Source organism: Otolemur garnettii, unplaced genomic scaffold, assembly GCF_000181295.1.
Source record: "Otolemur garnettii isolate 467f Iridium unplaced genomic scaffold, OtoGar3 scaffold00065, whole genome shotgun sequence".
In the NCBI taxonomy this organism is placed as follows: Eukaryota; Metazoa; Chordata; class Mammalia; order Primates; family Galagidae; genus Otolemur; species Otolemur garnettii.
This window is the reverse complement of record NW_003852460.1, coordinates 7,973,817-7,984,794: the sequence shown is the minus strand read 5'-3', so window position 1 is coordinate 7,984,794 and position 10,978 is coordinate 7,973,817. Positions and strand designations below refer to the sequence as shown.

The 10,978-nt window shown below is 41.6% G+C and overlaps 1 protein-coding gene across 4 annotated transcripts in view; it reads left to right on the top strand.

The window, feature by feature from the left end:
* MID1 (midline 1) overlaps positions 1-10,978 on the top strand; it is a 365,744-nt gene that overhangs the window by 180,684 nt on the left and 174,082 nt on the right. For 2 of the 4 annotated variants that reach the window (XM_003793047.2, XM_003793045.2), the window contains exon 1: positions 286-628. The exons of the other annotated variants lie outside the window; for them this stretch is intronic. The gene's annotated coding sequence lies outside the window, so the exon portion shown is untranslated. Of the gene's footprint in view, positions 1-285; positions 629-10,978 lie in introns of those variants that run through there. 4 annotated transcript variants of the gene reach the window in all.

The window sequence follows — 10,978 nt, the reverse complement described above, 5'->3', positions numbered from 1 at the left end:
AAAAATACTCACAGGTCCTGAGTGTTGAACTTTTCTGGCTGAAATAATTTTGCAACTTCCAAATGTCTTAATGTTTTTAGGGAGCTCTGAAGTGCAAGGATTTAAGGCCCTTACCTAGTTAAGTTTTGAGCAGACCCAGAGCTGTTAGATAAGAATAGAACTCATCCCTCACTTCTGGAGCTTTGGACATTGTATCCAGCTGCTTCCAGTCATTTGAATCCCGAAAGCTCCCCTAATCCTGGCGGAGGCAGCCTCTCCGGCTCCCAGGACCCACCCCTCGCTCCTGATTGGCGAGGCTCCCCGGCTGCCCAAGCCAGCCACCTACGACGTCTCTGAGAACTGATTTGAAATAAGAGCCAGGCGGCCCTCGCTTCCCCGGGACCGACTTTCCATAGGCTGGGGAGAGAAGGTTGAGAAACTTGACATTGTCTCCGGCAGAGTGCGTGTAGCAACAGATCAAAGAAAAAGGGGACGAAAACGTGCTCTTTGCTGCCCATAGACTTCCTCCGGTTGCTTTTGTCTTGCGGGCTTCTGTTGGGTTTGGTGTTTCCGCTCCGAAGACGCAGCTTGGGCTTCGATGCAGCTCACTCCCTGCCGGATGGGTCATGGAATTCTAAACATGAGGCAGGTAAGCTCCGGGTGGCTGTGCTGGCGGCGGAGAGGGCGGGCGCCGCTGGGGACCCCTGCGACCTGTTACTCCGGAGAGCTGGCTGAGTGACCAGATGCCTGTGCGAGTCGACCCATTTGGCGAAAAGACGGGGCCGCCTTTTCCTAAGGCAACCAAGGCAGCGGGTTACGTGCGGTACCCTCACCACCCCGTCCTCGCCACCTGCCCCCACGCTTGCTTCTGAGGGCGGCTGGTAGTGTCAGGCAGTCATTGTAAAGGGCTTTATAGTAGTTTGTAAAATATATGTAAATTAGTTCCAGTTTGCGGCTGCTGGAATGTATTGTGCAGAATCTGTCTCGAGCTTCGAGCCCCTACCCTGTGCTTTGGGTTAGGATAAAGACAACAGAATATCCTGGAAAAGAATTGCACGGGGCCGCTTATCTCATTTTGGCTTCGCATTCTGAGCCTTTAATGTGTTTCTGGCTGAGAAGGCGGAACCAGCTTGAAATGAGCACGGATAGACCTTCCAGAAAAAATGCAGATTTGTTTTTCTGTCTAAGTACTTTGGAAACTATTGCTTCCGGACCTGAGAAGACAACTGTGAAAGGAGTGGGCAGAGAAAAGGCTCGGGGATTACCTACACGAGGCTTTGAAAAGAATTCTAAACCAGCAGCTTCTCCCGTGGTTCTGGGGCGTGATGATAAAATTCCTTATCAGCCCCAGCTGAGGTTTATAGCCTTGCTGTTAAGAAAGGAAAGGAAGGAAAACAAGTGGATGTAGGAAGCCGGGAAGAGGGTGTAATTTACAACTCAATCAAAGTTACAGAAAAATCTTATGTCAATATTTACAAATCAATAGACCTATGATGGGACAATACTGGAGAACACACCAGTGGGAAGGGCGGGAGCAACAAGGGGAGTGATGTTGCTTGTGCCGGCCCAGAGTAGATCTGGATGGGAAAGTTAGCATCTGTATTGTCGCCAGAAAAGGGCTTCACTTTTTCTTCTAAGTGGGCTGGGCACCTGCTGCCCTGCACTCTTTGGGGGAAGCGAACCTTCCATTTAGGTGCCAGGGCGAGGGATTCAGAACTTCGTCCTTTTCCAACAGCCTTGGAAGGTGAAGCAGAACCCTCACCAAATACTCAGGTTGCACCCTCTGCCTTTCTGTCCCATGGCTTGCTCCCTAACGAGCTCCTTGGCAAGTTTCAGTGAGTGCAGAAAAGCACATCCAGAGAAGCAAGTGCCCTATGCTTTTCAGCCAGCTGCCCTTGCCTTGCTGGGGGCTGATGGGTGGAGGCTTGGCTTGTTTTACGTTCTGAAAAGACACAGTCCAACCTCATTCTTTTTTTTTTTTGGCTGGGGCTGGGTTTGAACCCGCCAACTCTGGCATATGGGGCCAGCGCCCTACTCCTTTGAGCCACAGGTGCCGCCCCTAACCTCATTCTTTTAATGTGTAGTAAAATATACTAAGGAAAGGAGTGAGAAGGCTAAATGGATAGGATTGGAAGGGGAAAAGAAGAATGCAAAAACATTTTTTGACAAAGGTCCTCAGTTGGAACAAAGAAGTCATTTGATCCTGTGTGGAGCCACCTGTCCTTTCGTCAGTGGTGTCTGAGTTCAATTTCCAGAATCCCTGTTCCCACACAACTCCTCCAGAGCGGTGACACTTCCCCTGCTTGATGCCCAAGGCATGCTGTCCTGAGCTTAGGATGGTTTTTCCCATGCATGCCTGGCTTGTGGTGTTCAAGTGAAGTTGGAAAATAGCCCAGTATTGAAGTTTTAAGGGCACAAATATACATGTAGTAACTCCTTAGTTATTTAATGAATGGGCAACTTTTCATCCCACGGTTCTGTGCGTCTATAATTTTTTGGCCTGTTCCACCTTTGAAAAGAGAGATAAAGTGGAGGGGGAGAGGAGATGGAGGGGATGTTCATCCAGTTGTTCAGACAGACCAGGCTTTCAGGAATCTCATACTATGTTTTTCCATAGCAGCCAGAAAAAGAATGTACAGAGGAATAAGGTAGTGGCATTATTGGCATGGGTCAATCCTAACTTTGAGTTTCTCTTGGGGAAACCCGACTGTTGCATCCAGGCAGGGCGAATCGCACCCACCAGCCAATTTGTCATCCCAGACTACAGCTCTGGCTGGATTTTCAGGGTTAACTATCAAACAGACCCATGTGTCATCAGCTCAGTAATGAAATTCAATCTCTTCTCTGATGAGTGATCTGTCCCTAGGGCTGCACAAATGCCGAACAATGGTGTGGCAGCCCAGAAGGGACACCTGCCAGTGATAGCCAGATATTCTGGGCAGCCAGAAATTGCCAGCAGAATTAGAAAGCTGGCTGAGTGGCTGTAAGATTCAGAGAGGTTTGGGCTTCTGCCAGGTTGGCAGAAAAGGAATGGTGTGGAAGGATAGTTCTCTGAGGGTTCCTAAGGCCATGCTGAGTTAGGCCAAAAAAAAAAAAAAAAGTGTAAACCTGACTTGCCTTTATCAGGAAGTAATTTTAAAGTATGTGCTAGCCTTTCTCTGCACTGTTATCGTAAATAGGAAACTTTCCTGAATCTTCCTTGAGAAGGAATTTGCTGTGTTCCCAGGCAAAAGGAAAGGCATGGCCACCTGTTCTAGAAGCCCAGCCAAAAACAACAGGTTTGCCTGTGGCATTCCCGCAACTGCAAATATCCTCCCCAAATAGCAAGCCACCCATTGTCCCTACACATAAGAAGAACAAATAGTTCATTCTTGAGCTGGGAAAAAAGATCAGATTCCCCAGACAAAATTGCCTACCAGACATATTTTGTGTTTTTAGCATCCTGATAACTTTAGGAAAAAAAAACTACGAGAAGAAGGTGTGTGCTGTTTGTGAGTCACGTAGCTGCTAATTTCTCGCCAGGCTAGGATGCTGCTGTTACAAGGAAGCGGCCTTGGTTTGATTAGCTCGTTCTGCATTCTTTAGATTGGAATTAAAATGCTCAAGGACATCTGGCTTAATAATGAAAGTCCGTATTAATCTTTCCTCTGAGGATTAGAAAGCCTTTTATAAACATGATCTATTTATTCTCTGCCACATCCCCGGGAGAGAACGAGGTGGCAATTTGATCCTCATTGAGCAAATGGTGCGGCGAAGGCAGAGAAATGTTAAGTATAAAGAGACACAGCAAGTTAGGGGCAAGTCCGGGGTTGAATACTCACCCATCCAGAAAGAAACACTACCTGTGCAGGTTAGGGTCTCAAATGGCATCCTGGAGATTAGAGCAGAATCTCTCCTACAACATCCTTTTTCCTTATCATTCTGTAGTCGGCACATAGCATCCCACATATGTTGTCACTTGAAAGTCAAACCTCTGAAAGTTCAGAAGGCATTTCTGTTCTCATTTGTCCCAACACTGAGATCAGGCAGCTTTTGTGACATCTAATAGGAAGATTCAGTAACTAACTAGAATTTAAAAAATGTGTCTGAGAAATATTCCCTTTCAACAGATGTTCTCAGTTTTGCATGATTTAGAGAGCTCAGTGTCTTCGACGTATGTTAAAATTTTAATTTCTTCCCTGCTATCTTTCTGGAAATGTTATAGTGGTAAGATTTACTGTCTGCTTAAAGGTCCTTGTTGGTCATTTTGAAATAATTTTTTTGTGTTATCATAACTTGTGTTCGAAGTTTGTATGGCTGTGGACTGAATAGGCTGCAAGCAAATCCGTTAATTGGTAGCTGCATGTTATCTGCAGACATTCCAGCAAGTTTTAAGACTAAGTGTGTATGTAGATGGCTCCTGGCTTTGATCGTTTATGTGGTAAATAGACATGTAAGGTAGCTATGGCAACCTGGGCTGTGAGTTGCTGAAAGGGGGGTAGGATTTGGTTACTAGACAAAAGGTAATTTGTTTGATTGGAAAAAGGTGGGGGAAAATCAGAACATTTTTAGCCCACATGATTTGAGGATCTCTATTCAACCAAATCATTTAGATTTTTTCTCTTCAGGCGAAAGGAATTACGGCTAACCACACCAGAGAATTTTGCACATGTAATTTAAATTCTTTTTAATCAAGTGGTTGCTACTCTCCAAAAGCAATGAAAGAGAAGTACAACATAATATATCCGTATCATCAGTATTCCTGTTGTACTTGGTGTGAATGTTTTTATTTTCAAAACTTGATGGGCTATTGAAAGAAAAGACCTCGATGTGATTGGAAGGGTGCATTTCAGTTATCCACCTGCAGGGGTCAGGCTTGAAGTTTTTTGTGGTAGAAGATCAGGCAGTGGACGCCACTGCTGGGAGCCCAAGGCAGAGCAGAGAGAATTGCTTTGCCTATTTGGAACAATTAGTTAGCAAGAGTCTTTTAATCTTTTAACCAAAGCTACTATGAAAACAAATTCATTCAAGAAAGAGAATGTCAAATACACTGTAATTAAAGAAAGGACAATAAAGCCATGTCAAACGGCAACCTAATCTCCATTTTAGATAGGGGCAGTTTATTGGGGAAGATTCTGCTCATTATTAACTCCTTTGATTTAACACAAAACTCATTGCAGGGATTTTGTCCTAGAAGGTTGTTTGCCTAGTTTTACAAACTGGTACATTCTAGAAGTTTCTTTAAACCAGAGAACACAATATTAGTGACCCATCCTAATCCACAAGATTTGTTTCCCCCACTGGAGGAAAACATTTGATTGATACAAGATCATGATGATTTAATGGCCTACAGTAGGTCAGGTGATGCTAAGGAGCTCTGAAAATTGAGGCACAGGAAAGAAAATGTCTAGAGAGGAATTTCCTTTAACAAAACAAAACCAACCAAATAATTGATCTGCTTCATGCCATAAAGGATAAGTTCTGCATAAACATGGAAGAGGTGCTGATCATTTGGAGTGTAAGTGGATGTTGAAGGTTCCATGTTCAGTTAACTACTTATGATGAGTATGTCAAAATTACTTCACTTCTCTCTCTCCCCCCACTTCCCCTCCTTCCCTCCCTCTCCCCAGGGGTATATATAGTCTCATGGGTCCTTTATAGTTACATTAGGCCAGGACTTGGTAACAAATGAATGGATACAGTCCCTTCCGCAGAAGCAGGGTGAATGAATCCATTAGTGAATGGATACAGTCCATTTCATTTCCAAGCCTAGGAAATGGGGGGGGTTCCCTGTTCAGCCACAAGTGCAAGGGGAATGCGACATAGACACTAAGGCACCGGTGTCTCCCCAGCAGTTGTCTGGCCCCTCTGGCTACTGGAGCCTCCGGTGCAGGGATGGCGGCACCAACACACCCGAGTAGAAGCTGCAGGTCCGCCCCTCAGCTCCGTGGAGTTGGCTGGGGCGCCACTCGTCCTGTTATCAGTCAATATCATTAAATGACACTTACTGAACACTTTAGTAGAATTAATAGATTCTACTACATTACAAGTGATTATTATATGCCAAGCCACTTTTGGAGCTCCAAACATGATTTTGATATGGTCCCTGCCCTCCAAGAACTTTTGATCTGATATAAAATTCATTGTACCTATAGCACAATGTAAGTTATTCACGGGCAAATGGTTGCTCATTAATATCTATATTTGCATGGATAGGAACCCATTAAAAAATTGATGGTATCCAGAACTTCACTGGAAGTAGGAGACTTGAGAAATTATTTCTAATTGCAAAATTTAGTTAATTTTTACCCACATGTCCATTTGTAAAAATTTATTTTCCTAAATAAAACAAATTTAAATTGAAGACTCAAAGACTGTCTTTAATCTAGAAACACTTTCAGAGTTTACAGCTTGAAACCTAGAACATTTTCCAAGGAAAAATGATGCCATGATTGGGATAATCTAAAAACACTGTTGTGAAAAACGAATCAATCTAAATGTAGTAAGTTCTCAGTTTTGAAGACATGCCCCAGGTATACAAGATGGATACATAGAAGAAGAAAGAATTGCCATACTTTTGGTATCATACCAGTCTTGGCAATACTTGAAACAGGAAAGTTTGCATACATTTTCACCTTTCTTTCTCTGTATTTCTGATATCTTTTGGATTTCTCACAGGGGTGCCTCCCGCAGGCCTGTCCTAATATACAGTGAATTCATAATTTCTCACCTTCCCGCCCTCCTCTCCCGCCTTCCAACCATGCTCCTATTTCCTCTAGGCCAGTGTTTTTCAACTTCTTTTTTTAATCTCACGGTAGACTTGAACCTATAGTTAAACTAACACAGCACGCTTAAATTGATGATCAAAAAAAAGAGAAGAAAAAATACACTTTGCTTTGGACCTCTTTCAAAAATAGTTTAATTTATGGTCTTTAAAATTTTTCACAGCGCACGGGTTGAAAATCACTGCTCTAGATGATGGTCTTCACCACATTCTGGGAGAGAAGCAATAAGGACGAGCTAAGGCTTGTGATGCTTTAGCTCTTAGGATGGATCTTGGGGAAATTTCAAGCAGGGGATCCTGGAGCTGCAAAACACATGAGCACCCTTTTAGGGACAATGTTTGTGGCCAGGGTGGTGCCTTCGGCCGACAGGACTTGCTAGTATGTCTGCCTGTGGGTCACACGTCTTGTTCTTTCTCAGAATCTGCTTGAACTTCTGGACTCACTGGGGTCTTCATGAGTAACAACCAGGGAGCCACAGGGGGGGCCAAGTGAGAAGGAATAATGGCATTTGTGGGTTTGGGTTGCTTGTAAGTATGCTTTTTGTATGCTAAGCACTATCTACTTGGATTAGAATAAATGGAAAGGAAATAGCTGTAGCCTCCTTATCCTCATGAGTATTTGAGATGGTATGTATATTTCCAGTTAATTGTTTGTCTGCCTGTCTTGGGACCGAATTGCTCAAGAGCAAGAGTCACATCTTAATTACCTTTGACTCCCCAGATCCAGGCCCAGTGTCTGGCACGCAATAAGAATCATTAAATGTTTTACAGGCGCATGCCAGATGAATTTTAGTAGGAAAGACAATGGAATATGATCTTTAAAATCAGAGGATATGAGGAAGAAAGGGCATTTGAAAAGTTGAGGAAGCAGCAAGGACTAAGTAGATTCATATTAGAGAAAAAGTAACATATGTTACTATTACTTAACCATGTAGTCCATTCCATTGTGTCCTGGGGTAAAAACATAGCCCCGAACATGGATAACAAGCAGCTTGGCTTAATCTCTGTTCAATGGGACTGCAGAAAATATTAAGAAATGGGATTTGCCCTCCAGTAGTTCACAGCCTAATAGACAAGATAGAATCTATTGCTTGCTCTCATTGGGCCCAGCCTTAGGTCCATGTGCAATAGTTTTAGTTCACCAGGTGAGTGGCATGCCCAAGGTCACTCAGCAACTGAGAGATTGTGTCTGGGAGAATACTGAATTTTTCCATTCCATACAGATGGTAACCACATTTTTTTACAGTGAAATTCAAGACATGTGCTGGACAGAGCATTTTCATGGCTTCTAGGTATGACAGACCGAGAGTTACAGTTAAAATGATGAAATAGAAATTTCCGAGACATTTAATAATTAATGGAGACAACAGGACTAATATACACATATTTTCAAAGGGTCTGTATGGCAGACTGTAATATCTGTCAAGTTTTGGAATGTTGCTTCTGTTGTGTGGTCAGCTCTGAACAATTAGGAGGAAAGGAGTTGTTCGTAGATAAATAGAATTCATTGAATGCCCTGCTGAGTTAATAACCAGGTGAAGAGTCAGCTAAAGCAATATATAGACAGTTTATGTATTTACAAAGGATCGAGTCTTCTATAGGAGATCCATTAGGAATTCAGACAAAGAGTATTGGTTAAAAATTTAGCATTTCTGGGTTGAAATTTTAACATAAATACTTTATGGTCCATGAGAGGACAAGGTATAAGGGAGTTTATATCTAGAACCTAAGTCTTCTAGACTCCCCATTTTATTCTTTTGTGTGAATGTATCACCTCCCTTCTAGAAAGATAAACATAATTTGGGTGTTTTCAGGACATGTGCTAGAATTTAATGTGCTGATAAATCCCAGGACAATTTGAATGGGTTGATGGTTTATAATGAGTCGAATCAGGAAAAGACTGCATCATCTTTAGGGGAAAATACAATCAGAAAACTCTAAATAGTCAAATGATGTTATATAGTGGAATCTCTGTAAGTTGACCTCCCAAGGGACTGTAGCATACTGGTCAACATATGGAGGTAGTCAGCACAAGGAACTAGGCCTACTGTACTGATAAGTACATGTGATGCATGTGGGTCTATGAAAATTAGGTCAACCTACAGAAGCAGTCAGTGCAAGGAGGTGGTCAACTCTGGAGGTTCTACTGTATTGGGGTTTTGTACTACTATTGTGTATATATTCTTTATTCTGGATTTTACATAAGTATGAAAATGTCAGTAAAAACTAGGAGGATTATATTTATGAGGAAGAAAGTTTAGGGAGTGAGATGAATCATTTTTTCCATGAATTAATTAGCTATGCTTTAAGGAACTGGTACAGGAAAGTGAAATGGAAGAACAAATAGAAGGGAGAAGAACGTATGAGGGGCTTTTTTAGTCAACATGTGATGGAGAGAGGGGAAGAAAAACATTGGTTATTTGGTGAGTGAATCAGTCCTTTTCAGTGGTCAGTGTTTAAAGTGAATTCCTATAGAGATTGATACTGCCCTGCTTTTTTACAGGGCTCTGAGTGAGAGAAGGAAAAAAGTCATAATAATTAACTGAAAGGGTATGACTTTCTAAGTAGATAAAAACATGATAGACTATTAAATAATGAATATTTATTGCATGATGCTTCTTAGTCTAGAAAAGACATTTTCTGACTGTTTCTCCCCTTTTGAACATCTCAGCTGTCAGAATTGAATACTTCACATGTAAACTACATTGTTTTGGTTTAACTAACAAAGAGTGATAAGACATGAATTGTTTGTGACAGCCTCGAACATTGATAACAGAAGACATTAATGCCTGCAGACACAGCCTACATGGTAAAAATCTGGAAGCAAAAATGGTTATTATGTTAGGCCAACGTGCTTTGACCTAGTTTTGCTTTTCTGGTTGGAAATTATGTCAGTATTAGTTACCTCATCCCCTCGGATGAGCAATTTCACATTCTTGTTTATTTCAGTGTCACATTATTAGTTTTGTATATTTAGTTCTGACCTCCGAGGAGCCAAACTAATCCCAATTGACTTGCATTTTCCTTTTGAAATGAGACTTCTGCATGATAAAGACGATTTTATGTATTAACAAAACAATGTTAAGATGCATCTTCAAAGGCATTCATTTCTCCTTGATCCAAAGCCCCTGCCCTCTTGAATCAAGGTTCCTAGAGGCCATCCGGTTTTCTGATGATCAGAATTAGTCTTCCTTTCTTTGTCTTATGGGGATGGATGGAATAGATTACTGTGCTTAGAACTGCCATAGCTGAATAACAAGAAAATAAAACCTTGAGGCTGATGGGGACGTTTCCCAGCCCATCATCCTTAAGTTTGCCCTTTTAATGTTTCTGCTTTACTTCTTCATCCGGCAGAAACTGGCTTAACATACTTTTCCTATTTAACATTTTTATTGAATACTTTTCAAAATGAATTATTTCCTCAGTTGATTTCGAACACATTTTTTTCCACCATTTAATACTTTATATCACTCAGGGAAAGAGCCATTTAATTCTTTCATACATTTATGAATTCTAATCTTCAAAGAGGGTGAGCTCTTCTAGTGATCAACTTACATCAGATTTACAAGTTAATTTGCTACCAAAAGACCTTGAACACTTTTTGGTGCACATGTTTTGGCATTCCTTATTAACAAATGTAATAGGCAAAAGCCCACAAGAATATGTATTTATGGTTCCTCTTCAAAACTCTACCATTTGCTCCTGTTTTCTAATTAAGGTTTTGAAGGTTAAAAATGCCTTTGTTGTTAGCTGCTTTGCAAACTGTCTGTCTGAATGCATAAGAAGGGAGTTCCCTCTTCAAAGCATAACCAAACCAGCTGAATTTTAACCAGGTAAATTGCTGATTAGCTTTGGATCATTTAAAGAAACAGTATGAAAGTCATTGGGATTAGGCAGAAGTCCTAATTGTGTACTGGGTGGGGGCCTTCAAATAGTGTTTGAAACAGTCAACTCAGAGTATTGTATTCCATGTCTGATCTTTGTGCTTATTTGAATACTAACATCCCGAAGAAAACCTCCCTTGGAGAATTTCTTGAGTATTGGTATATAAACATTGTCACTCCTAAGCTGCCAAAAGTTGTGAATTATAGTGTACCATGTGTCTTGTATAGTGATATCCATTTCTACAGCAGTTTTTCTGATTGCTGTTGGCAAATGCAAATATATATCCCCTACCTTACACAAGTAGTGGCCTTCTGCATATACTGTCCTGTACCCTGATTTTTTTCCCACTGT